Source organism: Moschus berezovskii, chromosome 22, assembly GCF_049115385.1.
Source record: "Moschus berezovskii isolate FMDL1 chromosome 22, NW_MosBer_1.0, whole genome shotgun sequence".
Classification (NCBI taxonomy): domain Eukaryota; kingdom Metazoa; phylum Chordata; class Mammalia; order Artiodactyla; family Moschidae; genus Moschus; species Moschus berezovskii.
The window spans coordinates 62,465,785-62,478,625 of NC_142481.1; the positions used below are offsets into that span (position 1 = coordinate 62,465,785).

Below are 12,841 nucleotides of genomic sequence, written 5' to 3' on the forward strand. Positions count from 1 at the left end.
GCCTGAATCCATGCCACGTGCTCGGGAGCCAGGGTAAGAGTGAGGACAAGACTGGGAGTGGAGCCCCAGGTCTGACTCCACGCCATGGGGAGCACTTAATCCCCATGGCCGGCCTGTCTCCACCAGCTCCTCTCCAAATCCTGCCCACCCTGGTTCTGACCTGACCCCCGGCACAGCTGCTCACTGGGAGCTCCACCCAGCCAGCTCTCCCAGGTCCTTTGCTGCACCGAAGGCCTCTTGGGCTCCACTTTCAAGAACTTCTGCCACCCCCTTCATTCATGGCAGCTCAAATTTCTGGACCTACGCCAAACCACAAAGTCATCAGGGAGTGGAACTAGCATGTTCCAATGAGGAGACATTATTGCAGAGGGGGAAACAATGCTCCCACACGTGAAGGAACTTGTCTAAGGTCATTTTCTCCTGAGTAGAACTGAGATTTAAGTTCAGTTCTACATGGTTCCAAAGCCTGAGACTGGCCAGGGTGTAGAAAGAAGCCCACGAGTTCCTTCAGTGGCCCAGAGGCTCAGGGGTAAGAGACAAGGAGATACAGAAGCTGGCTTCCCAGGGTCCAGGGTGAAGCTTCGCCCACAGGCCTTAGCAGGGCTCCCAGCTCTAAGCCCCAGGCCCAGCCACACTGGTCCAGCACACTCCTGCCCAAGGGTCTCCTGAGCCCTCTCCAGGCATAGCGGCTGGGCGTGCAGTCTGTCAGTATCAACAGAAGTCTCCTTCTGTTGTCTCCTCAGGGCCTCCGTCTGCTCACACCCAACAGCTAAGGAAAAGAACTTGGGTTTGCAGGGTCCAGCTCCCAGCACCCTGTGAGCTGAGAGCCAGCCACGAGGCAACCAGCCCGGGAGGTGGTGGCTTTCCAGACTGAGCAAGGGATGGGGCGAGGGGTCAGGCTGGGAGACCTGGTTTCTGGAGGGCGGCCCACTGTGGCCGCTGCAGGTAGCCTCCAGCCGAAGCCAGCACAGGAGGCTCCAAAGGAAGCGAAGGCTCCAAAGGAAGCAGCTGGGGTCGCAGTGACTCCTTAGAGTCCTAACGAAGCGGGCATCTGAGGTAACCGGCTGCTTGTCAGGGAGAGGAAAAGCCCTGGTTTTGTCACTGTGTTTAGGAAGAGCAGAGACGCCGAGTCACCAGCAAGAGCCCTTGCTCTGTGAATCCCAAGGCTGGGCTGTGTGTGGGAGCATGCGTTGAGGGCAACTGGGGGCACAGGGCGGTGCTGTTGCTAAAGCAGCAAGAAACTCCCTGAGGTCATCGACATGCACTGCAAATGCAGAAGCTGCCTGGGTAAGCCCTTTTATGCACCCCCGTGACCTCTGGTTGCCGCTGCCTACTTCTGATTTCTCCTCTTTCACAGCTGCTCTGGTCTTTCACGTTAAGCCCATGCCCACCCCAGGGTCCAAAAGTCAGGGGAAGGGCACACACTTGGGCACCAGCCCCTGCCTCTGGGGCCCCCAGAAGGAAGGAGGCCAGTCTTCCAGGGCCGCCTGGATGGTGCCGGCTTGTTTATTCATTCAACAGATATTGAAGGAGCCAGGGAGGGCTTGGGGGCTAGTGTGGGACAGTCCATACACGTCCTATCCTCATGGAGCTTCCGGTGCAGTGCGAATACAAAGGCACAGGGGTGGCAAATGCCATGACGGAAATTACAGGTGCCGTGAGAGGGAGCAGAGGACACGAGGAAAAAACAGCCTGGCCATTAAAAACACGGCAAGAGGGCCTGCCCTGGTCCAGCGGCTGACTCCACGCACCCAATGCAGGAGGCCCGGGTCCAATCCCTGCTCAGAGAACTAAGATTCCACATGCAGCAAGAAGACTGAAGATCCTGTGTGCCATGCCACAACTCAGACCTGGCACTCAGTCATGTTCAACTCTTTGCCACCCCATGGACTGCAGCCTGCCAGGCTCCTCTGTCCATGGGGATTCTCCAGGCAAGAATACTAGAGTGGGTTACCATGCCATCCTCCAGGGGATCTTTCCAACCCAGGGATCGAATCTAGGTCTCCTGCACTGCAGGCAGATTCTTTACTGTCTGAGCCACCAGGGAAGTCCAAGACCTGGCATAGCCAAATAAATAAATAAACATTAAATAAATGAACACGGCAAGGCCAGTGAAACGGGGGAGAGTGTTGGAGAGGAAAGTACGAGGGGCCCAGTTACAATGGGCTTTGAAAGGATCAGGATTTATTATGAATCTAATGGGCAGCTTTAAGGGAGGGATGTGTCATGACCTGATTTATATTTTAAAATGGGCCCTTGGAGCAAATTTTTAAAAACCAAAACTACCAAGAGTTGAGACAGGATGCAGAGTATCAAGAACACTCAGTCACCACTGGTGAGAAAATAAATTGGTACAACGCTTGGAAGGCTAATCTGGCATTACTTAAAAAACACGGACATGAACAGTATTTTTTTTTTTTGAAGAAAAATTTAAAAACATCTTTCTCACAGAAAATATGGCATGGGAAACACGATGAGAGATTAGAAAGTTCCCCCATTTGTCCTGGGCTAATTTATTTTGTGATGTCCCGTGTGAGAAGACATTCTGAGCAACTGTAGTCTTCCTCTGGTTTGGGTGGAAATGAAGTTTCTCACCCAAAGACTGGATATTTGGAATCAATGAATTATGAAACTGGTGAGTCCAGCCTTCTTGTCCTGTGAAGCTGATTTAAAACGTAAGTTCATGGACTTCCCTGGTGGTTCAGTGGTTAAGACTTTGCCTTCCAATGCAGGGGCTGGGTGGGGAGCTGAGATCCCATATGCTTCGATGGCAAAAAAACCAAAACATAAAACAGACAAAATATTGTCACAAATTCAATAAAGACTTTAAAAGTGGTCCACATCAAGAAATAAATAAATAAAGCTTAAGGTGAACCCTGACAACTGTTTCGTTTTCCCCTAAAATCTTGCCCCTACTTGGGACAATGTTTCTTCCAGTGAGGTTTAATTCACAAACAATAAGATGAAAAAGCCTTTCGATGTAGAGCTTAATGCATGTTTACCCATGTGTGTGTGTGTGTAAGCACCCAGAATAAAACAGAGCAACCATTTATTAAATAAAAATTAAAAAAAAAACCACACAGAGCATTTCCACACATACCCATCCCCCCTCCCCCGCCCAGGGAGCTCTCTTGTGCCCCTTCCTGGGCATCATTCACTGTTCTACCATTCTGCTGAGTCCTGTCATCATATACTAGGTTTACTTGATTCTCGAACTTCATATAAACACTCCTGCCTGGCTGGCTTCTTTTGCTCAACACAGTGTTTTAGAGATTCATCCATGTTGTATGTATCAGTAGTTTATTCCTATCCATGTTTGGACAGTGAATCGTTTGCAATTTTTGGTTGCTATGAGTAAAACAGCCCTGACCTTTCTGTAAAAGTCATTTTGTGGACACATACTCTTCACTTCTCTGGGGTAAATACCTGGAAGTGGAATTACAGGGCCACAGGGTACATACACCAGTATGTTTAACCTTACCAGAAATGATCAAATAGTGTTCCAGAGTGGCTGTAGCATAAGTTTCCACCAGTAATGAATGAGAGTATCATTTGTTTCATGCCCTGAGTATCTTCTATCTTTTTAATTTTAGTTTTCCTTGTGGGTGTGTAGTTAACTCTGGTATTTCTACAACCACATACAGGTGAACATATGTACCAAGAGACGTACATGAATGCTTAAGGCAGCACTGGCTTATAGCTGAAAACTGCCAACAACTGAAATGCCCATCAGAACAGGATGGATAAATTGTGGTCTATTCATGTCATATGGTAAACATGAATGAACTCCAGTTTCAGAAATAAACTGGAGGAATATGACAAAAGACTATTATGCTGAGCAAAAAGAATAAGTCAGGGATACTTATAGTGTGAATTCGTGAAAAGTTCAAAAGGATGCAACACTAAGCAGTAAATTGTTTAAGCCTCTATACAAAGATGATAAAACAAGAGATAAAATCAGGGAAACACTGTGAAATTCAGGGAGTTTCCCTGGAGAGGAAGACGACAGGTAAGATAAGAAGGGCCTAAAAGAAAAAAGAAGAAGGGCCTATTGGGACTTTAGAAGTACTGGGAAATGTATTACTCTTTAATCCAGGTAGGAAGAACAGAGTATTTTAAATTTTTATTCTTTAAGGAATTTATAAGACACATACTATTCTGAATGTGTGATGCATTTCATTATAAAATCTAATTTTTTTTTTTGTAGGTTAAAACATTTTTTGCTAAGGGACTACTCTGGTTGCTGCATAAGACTAGCAGGGGATCAGAGAGGAGCTACTCCAATATCCCAGGCAATGGAGGTGGTGAGTAGCTGGATGTATTCTGAAGGATTTAACTGATGGGATAGATGGAGGGTGGTGGGGGTGCCCTTCATTCAGACAGAAAAGTCAGGAAAGAAATGCATTTGGGTAAGAGAAAAGAAAAAAAATCAACAAGAATTCTGTTTACAACAGGTTAAATCTGAGATGCCCTTTAAATATCCGTGTGGAAATGACAACAGGCAGCAGGACGCAGATGTCTGAAGCTCATGGATGAGGTCAGAGCTAAAGTGATACAGCGAGAGTCATCAGAGAATAGTTCATTTTTAAAACTGCAGGCCCAGAAGACATTATCGAGGGAAGGCCTGACACAGATAAGAGAAGGCTGTTGGCAGTGACCTTCACAATGGCTGATCCAGAGGGATGGAGGGGGTGAACACCTGACTAGGTGAGAAACAGCCAACATGCAGGGGAAAAGATGCAGCATCATTAGCTATCAGGGAAATACATCTCAAAACCACAATCAGGGCTTCCCTGGTGGCTCAGCAGTGAAGCGTCCACCTGACAATGCAGGAGACATAGGTTCGATCCCTGGGCCAGGAAGATTCCACATGCCATAGGGCAGCCAAACCCATGTACCAGAACTATTAAGCCTGTGCTCTGGATCCCAGGAGCTGCAACTACTGAGCCCATGTGCCACAACTGCTGAAACCCGGGAACCTGGAGCCCATGCTCTGCAATAAGAGAAGCCTCGAAATGAGAAGCCTGTGCACCTCAACCAGAGAGTAGACCCTGCTCTCGCAATTAGAGAACAGCCCATGCAACAACAAAGACCCAGCACAGCCAATAAATACATAAAAATTAAAAAAAAAAATTTTAAAGTAGAATGGTTAAAAAAATCCCACCAGGAGAAGGAAATGGCAACCCACTCCAGTGTTCTTGCCTGGAGAATCCCAGGGATGGGGGAGCCTAGTGGGCTGTTATCTATGGGGTCGCACAGAGGCGGACACGACTGAAGTGACTTAGCAGGGTCCCTTCTGGTTTTCTTCTGTTACAGCAAACAATGCTGCAAGGAGTATCCTAATACGTTTATCTGTGCGTTTATACAGTAATGTTTCTGAAAAATTAATTCCTACAAGTGAAAATGTTCAATCAAAAGATACAGATACTTAATATTTTAATAGATACTGTAAATTGCATTTCATAACAATTTTTTACCCATTTCATTGACAGGCAAAAAAACCCCTCAGTTTTAGTTGAATTTATTGAATTACAAAGGCTAGGTATCATTTTATATGTTTATTTTTCAATTGTATTTCTTATGAATAGCTTTTTTATAGGTGGTTGTTGTCCTTTACAGCCTTTATTGTTATAGTTATTCAGTTATCAACCCTTTATCTCTTATACATGTTAAAAATATTTCCTCCCAGGCTATTCTCTTTTCAGTTATAGTATCTTTTGGTCTATGTAACTCTTTTGATACGGAAATTTAAAAATTTTATGTATGTCAGCCTAGCTTGCTTTTGTGTATGTGTGTATGTAACCTAGCTTGTTTTTTAAAAAAATTATCCATATATTATTACTTACTTTTCATGACATTAGTCTCTTATATTACCAAAAAAAAAAAAATCCCACCAGATACCCCCACTAGGGTGGCTATAATCAAAAAAGGCAGACAACAACAAGTATTAGTGAAGATAAGGAGAAACTGTAACTTTCATGCATTGCTGATGAGAATGTGAAATGGTGCAGCCAGTTTGGAAAACAGTCTGGCAGTCAAAAGGTTAAACACAGAGTTACCACATGACTCAGCAATTCTAATCTTAGGTCTATAATTGGAGAGAAATGAAAATATACATCCACATAAAAGCACATATACAAATGATCATAGAAAGAACTCAAGGTTCCATCAACTGATGAATAAATAAAATGTCCAATATCCATACAATGGAATCTTAGCTATACACACAAAGCACTGACACAGGCTACATGCATGAACCTTGAAAACATGGTGCTAAGTGAAAAAAGCCCAACACAAAAGCCTGTCTATGATGTGATTCCATTTATGGGAAATGTCCAGAATTAAAGTCGATTAGTGCTATGGGGTCGCACAGAGTCGAACACGATTGAAGCGACTTAGCAGCAGCAGCAGCAGTGGCTGCCTAGGGTTAGGGGTTAGAGGAGGTGCAGAGGGACTATGAACGGGATGATGAAATGTTCTAAAATGGTTTGTGGCCTAAAATTGCACAACCATGTGACTAGGCTAAAACTAAGTCACTTGTACAGTTGAAATGGGTGAACTTTATGTGAGTTGCATCTCAATAAAGGTGTTACCAAAAACCAGGCATAGGGTAAAGTGGAATGCGAGATGTGGAATGCTTGTATACTGGTGGGGATGGTTCAGCAGGGGGAGAAGCTAATGCTGCAGGAAAAAGAGGTTAATGGAGAAGCAAAGTCCTGAGCAGCAGGAACAGGGCAGCAGGTTGGGGGAGCCAGTCCCACATGGACAGGGCTTACCAGCCTAGCAGGAGGTGAAGCAGGGCCCGGGCTCAGTCACGGGGAGTGATGGGCCTTTACAGCTGGGGTTGCAGATTTACAAAAATAGATGAGAAGCAATCCTCTAAGAGAGGAGAGAAATGGGGATTTGGTGGGAAGCAAGGCAATGCTAGGGTCGTCCAAGAGGGCTCTGGTTGCAAAGTTAGCAAATCTGGTGATACCGTTTAATGATAAATGCCCCCTGAAAGGCTGGCTGAACTCAAGATGCTGAGGCTGAACAGAGGAACTGGCGACCAGAATCCAGAAGGTCGGGGGCAGCCTTGGTCTCCCCTAGAGTCTTCTACCCAGCAGGGGATGAAAGCCTGAACAACTACACCAATACAAAGAATCAAGGGAAGGCAAAGGAGGCCCTGGCCAGCTTGCAGGTGGAAGAAAGGAAAAGCAGGCATATGGGACTGAGCAGCAAAGCCAGCCCCAAAGGAGAACAGTGGGAACTGGGTTTTGGAGGCAAGTGCAGTTTTAGAGCCAGTCTCTGGTCCGTTCCCAGGAGACAAGCCATCGAATTAACCTAATGAAGCACAGGATAGCACAGCCTCAGACCAGCGCAGCTGAACACAATCTTCTTGGCAGGCAGAGAAAAGAAACGTCAAAATAAGGAGCAGAGGCTGGGGGGAGGGAGGCTGCTTGAAGCTGAAGCGGGTGGAGAGAAGGAAAGAAAATCCCAGCTCGAGACTCTGATAAAGCTCACTCTTTCCACCCAGACACAAGGCCTAATGATGTGTCCCAGAGCCTCAATGGAAAGGCATCAAGCCACAGATTAGTACTCACATGTGTGATGCTTTCTGCGTTTCTGAGCATTCACAGGCACAGCCTCTCATTCGATATTCACAGAAGTCCCAAGACAGCCAAACGAGGTCAGCTAGGCGGCGAGGGACCGAGCTTTAATGCCATTCCAGGGCTGATGGCTCCAAGGCCAGGGCTCCCTCCACAGGCTCTCACTGCCTTCCTTACAGAGATTTCCCCACTTACTAGGGTACAATCATCAAAGCGCTCCCTGTGTCCCAGAACCTAACCACCGAGCAACCCAGCAAACTGCCTGCCTCCTGGGTGCGGCAACAACAGATGCCCGGGGAGGTCAGTCAAGATGTGGAGGGAGGGACCCGAAGCCCCCCTTCACACTCAACTGGAGCCCACGCCCTGATCTGAGAACTGCTAGCTTGACCTCTGCTAGCAGAGGCTGCCTGGCTGCTTGAACTCATCCACTGCAACACACTAGCACCAGTCTCTGGCACAGACCCCTCAGTTATCCTAGTGACTCAGCCCCCTCGCTCCCCAGTTACAACTCCTCCGGCAGCATCTGCTTCAGGAGCCCGTCTTACTGCAGGACACCTCACTCTGACTGGATGTCCAGTCTGAGATCTCAGCTCCAGGACTGCTGACGCTGTCCAGAGTTGGCAGCCAGGAAACCAGAAAGCAAGAGCTAACACAGCTCTTCCAGCCTGGCTAACTTTCCAATAAGTCCGGGAGAAATAAACCATCAGTCTTCACTGCGAGAGGATCAATGGTGCACCCTAAGAAACAGGCTCCAAGGGAGGGATGCTGAGCCCTGGGGCACGGGCAAGCAGTGGGACAGGGGGCGGGGGGCGCAGGGTCTCGGCGCCGCACCACACCTGCCCTTAAAGGAGTTCCTGTGTGGTGTGTTGGTGTCCCGTGGCAAGACGGAGTCCAGGATTTTGTTATATGTATCTACAGTAGGCAGGAAGCGATCTGGAAAAACAGTACTATCTCAATAGCAAGGCAAAGCCAGACAGAAACAATTGAGGAGAAGCCAGAATATAGCACAAGGAATAAACAAGTTATTTAAAGAATAGAATCACTTGTACAGCGAAGGCCAGGGTGGTTCCTGTTAAGCCCTGTGCCCACTGACCAGTCTCTCCAGGCTTCAGACCACTCCTTATTTGCATTTTATCTGGTAGTTGTTTAACACCCCAGTATAACCCTTTACCCTGATGCATCTGGGCTCGTAGTACTGTTTTCTCTTTACTAGTTTTCCTTTAGTTCTTTTTCCTTTTCCTGCCTTGTTGGATTGACACATTATCCCTACTCCCACCACTTCTTTCCCTCCTGAGTTGGAAATTATATCCCTCTTCTTTCCACTTTTAGTGGCTATCTTAAATTGCTAGCATAATACACTTTCCTAACGAGGGCTAAGGTTTTCAGTAGTACTGTTCTATTGCACAAGGCAGAAACCTGATGTGATTTAAGAATGGTATTCCCTTCCTTACTCTACCTTGCTAATGTGGTCAACAATTTTAGTTTTCCTTCTTTAAAATTAAAAAAAACTAGACACAGAATCCCTGTTTGTGTGTTTTGCCATCTGTGGCAGACACTGTTGGTTGCCTACCAGCAGCCACTCCCCCTTCTTTCCTGCCAACAGAGTCCTGATTTGGCTCAGGCTGCAAAGAACCCAGTCCCAGAAGACGAGGCAAGCCTGGACAGGCAACCACAGTAAGGCTGTTCCCTTTTACCAGGAACTGGTGTAGGGATGAACCAGCTCGGGCCAATGAGACATAAGGAGGTATCTGCTGGGGCCTTCTTGGAAAGATTCTTCTTCCCAAAAGAGAGGCACATTAGAAAGCTTCCTTTTTCTTAGCATCCCCCTGCTTGGGAAGTTATAGGGTGATGATGTGCTCCCTGGAGCTGTAGCAGCCACCTCTCAGCCATGAGGCGAAAGATCTTACACCCTTAAGATGGCAGAGCAGAACAATGGAATGACCCAGGGTTTTTCATATCAGTGTTAGACCACTGCCCCAACCCTGGAACTCCCTAAATCCACATTTCTAATCATAAGCTTATGAAATATTTTCTGGAGTTTAAGTCACTGTGGGTGACTGAATTATCTGAATATACATTCCACAGCTAAATTTATCAACATACTATGTCAATTTCTGCACTCGATGTTGGTGCTAGCAATCTTCTCCCTCCCCCGAGTTTTCTTCTTACTAAAGTATACCTACTTTTAGTCACGATCTACAGCTGATAAAACTGTCTTAGCTGGGGAGGGAGATGGGAGGGAGGTTCAAAAGGGAGGGGATATCTGTACACCTATGGCTGATTCATGTCGAGGTTTGACAGAAAACAACAAAATTCTGTAAAGCAATTATCCTTCAATTAAAAAATAAATTGTTAAAAACTGTCTTAGCATGTCCAGAAATATCTTTATTTCACCTCACTCTTGAATGAGAGCTGAATATATAATTCTAGCTTCCTTAAGACAGTCTTCTATCACCTCTGGCATTTAATGCTGATGAAATATTGTCGGTTGGTCTAATTGTCATTTCCTTGAATTCTTTTCTCTGGTAGTCCCCCCACCTGGTAGCTTTTAATATTTTCCCTTTGTTCTCGTTCTCTGCACCACGCAGCTTGCAGGATCTTAAGTGGCCCAACCAGGAATTGAACCCGTGTCGCCTACAGTGGAAGTGCAGAGTCCTAACCACAGGACCGCCAGTGAATTCCTATATTTTCCTTTTATTCTTTTTTTGGGGGGAGGGTAATAAGTTACTCTGCTCCCTTTATTCTTATCTGCAGTTTCACTGTATTATATCTAGGTATTTATTCTGTTTGGTTGGAGAAGGAAATGGCAACCCACTCCAGTATTCTTGCCTGGAGAGTCCCGTGGACAGGGGAGCCTGGTGGGCTGCTGTCCATGGGGTCACACAGAATCAGACATGACTGAAGTGACTTAGCATGCATGCATGCCTTGGAGAAGGAAATGGCAACCCACTCCAGTATTCTTGCCGGAGAATCCCAGGGATGGGGAAGCCTGACAGGCTGCCGTCTATGGGGTCACACAGAGTCGGACACGACGGAAGCGACTTAGGAGCAGCAGCAGCATTCTGTTTGGTATTCATGCTGTTACTTCAGTTTTGGAATTCTCGGTCATTATCACTTCAAACGTTTTTCTGCCATTTCCTTGATTCGTATCTGGAGTTCCTACTAGACTTGTACTAAGGCCTGTCACTCTGTTCTCCATGTCTATCCCGCATTCTAAATTAATCCCTCAGCATGAGTGTCCAATTCATGATTTCTATGTGTCCAGGCAACAGTTATCCATTGTCTCAAGTTCTAATTACACTATTTTTCAATGCTAGAATTCTTAATTTAAAATTTTCATATTCACCTATTGTTTTTTTAAGACTCCCCTTTCTTCTCTTTAATGAGTTTCTTGTTGGCCTAATCTGACAATCCTTAACCTATTTCCATTAAAGGTATTTTCTGAATACTGTTATTTTCATTTCAAGGGTAAATATTTCTTTGTTTCTGTTCTTTTTTCATATTAGTTTTCCTCACTTTTTTTTTAGAGGCTGACCCAAACATGGGTCACCATCTTTGTGATTTTTTAAATTAATTATTTTGGCTGCACAGCATGTAGGATCTCAATTCCCTGAACAGGGACTGAACCTGTGCCTCCTAAAGTGGAAGCATAGACTCCTAACCACTGGACCACCAGGGAATTCCCTCCTCACATGTTTCTGAGTATACAAGCTCATCCCTCCACCTTCTAAGGGTTTTCACCTTTGCCTCCCCAGGTCCTTTGGGTCTCCTGGTCTAGAATTACATCTGGCAGCACTATCTCAGCTTAGATCCGGGTTCTGACACTGGGGTGTGCCTAGGTAAGCATCTTCATGATAAGCCACAGCCCCAGGGAACGGGTAACACCACCAGTTTCCCAGCCCCCGGGTTCCAGCAGTGTGCCCAGCTCTAATTCCATGCTTTGTGTGGAGCACTTCAGAGATGTTACTGCAGATTTCCAGTCGCTTCTGCCTACATTCAGACTGAGACCAGTAGGGCTGCAGCTTCTGCCCTGCTCTCCTGTGTTCTAGCTCCACTTCTCATTACATGGATGTTTATCATTGTATGTGGGGAGGGAGGGGGAGTATATGACAGTGTTTTCAGCACTTTGTCTTTTCTATGTGTCACTGCTGTGTTTAGAGCATACATCTGCGTCTTGACTGGATGAGCTGGATTAAATTATTCACACCAGGGAACTAGGACTCCCTGCCGACACCAGTCTCCCAAGAAGGCATATCGAACCATCTCTAATGAGATTCACAGAACTCCAGCCGCGACACTGAGGGAAGCTGACTGAGATAGCCTGCGGTAAGCTGATCGAAACTCTCTCATCCCCACCCTGTCTTCATCCCAGTCCACCGTGGCGTGGCTGCAGGGGTGGGCAGACACACAGTTCCATGCCCTCAGCCCCTCTTCCACACCACTTCAGCATCTCTCAGTGTTTTATCTGGCCAGGGAAACCTGCATACTAGCCACATGGATACTCTTGATGAAAGGCCCATCTGACTCCCTTCAAGACCCCAGCGCCCTGCAGCAGGCCCAGCCTTTAGCCTCAATTACACCAGGACAGCAGTGAATTTGGGAGCCAAATTCTAGTCCGGGCTATCATCAGGCAGCTAGACACTTTTTCTTTCCAGGTCAAGCTTCTTGAACAACCAAAGGAAGGCTCTCCCACACCCCCCTATCCTTCCTCTCTGATTATTTCCTGTTTGTTTCCTGCTGATGATCACTTTGACTTCCAAGCCACTGTGACCTACCTTCTTAACTCAGACCCTTCCACCGCTTGTTTTTTCCAGCAGCTAATGGATTCTGAAGGTTCCGCCCTCAGCTCTTTTCCTCCTTTGCCTGTCTGTGTGCCCCTTCCAAATAGGAGCCTGCCCCTCTACCCTAGACTCCAGACCTATAATCTCAATCGCCTCTTTAGCCATGTGGCATTTCAGACTTAAACACATCACCTTCCTGCATTTAAAAGCGTATGAGATGGAAACAAGCACTCTCATTCACACGGCCAAGGTCAGGCTCACAGAGCATCCAGAGACTCCCTAAACCTGGCCACCCTCCCAAGCCTCATCTCTCACCATGCCCATTCCTCTAGGGTTATGAGCTAATTTGGACCATAGGCCAAATCTAGCCCACATTTATTAAGATCCTACACAAAACCTAAAAAGACACAGACATGTTATTTAATTCATTACTTAGCATTGGCCTTTGTATGGCAGGCATCAAAAAATATT

General features: G+C 46.4%; 1 protein-coding gene across 4 annotated transcripts in view; it reads right to left on the bottom strand.

Moving 5' to 3' along the window:
* The window catches only part of ST3GAL2 (ST3 beta-galactoside alpha-2,3-sialyltransferase 2), a 47,398-nt gene that overhangs the window by 15,808 nt on the left and 18,749 nt on the right, over positions 1-12,841 (bottom strand). The window lies entirely within an intron of this gene.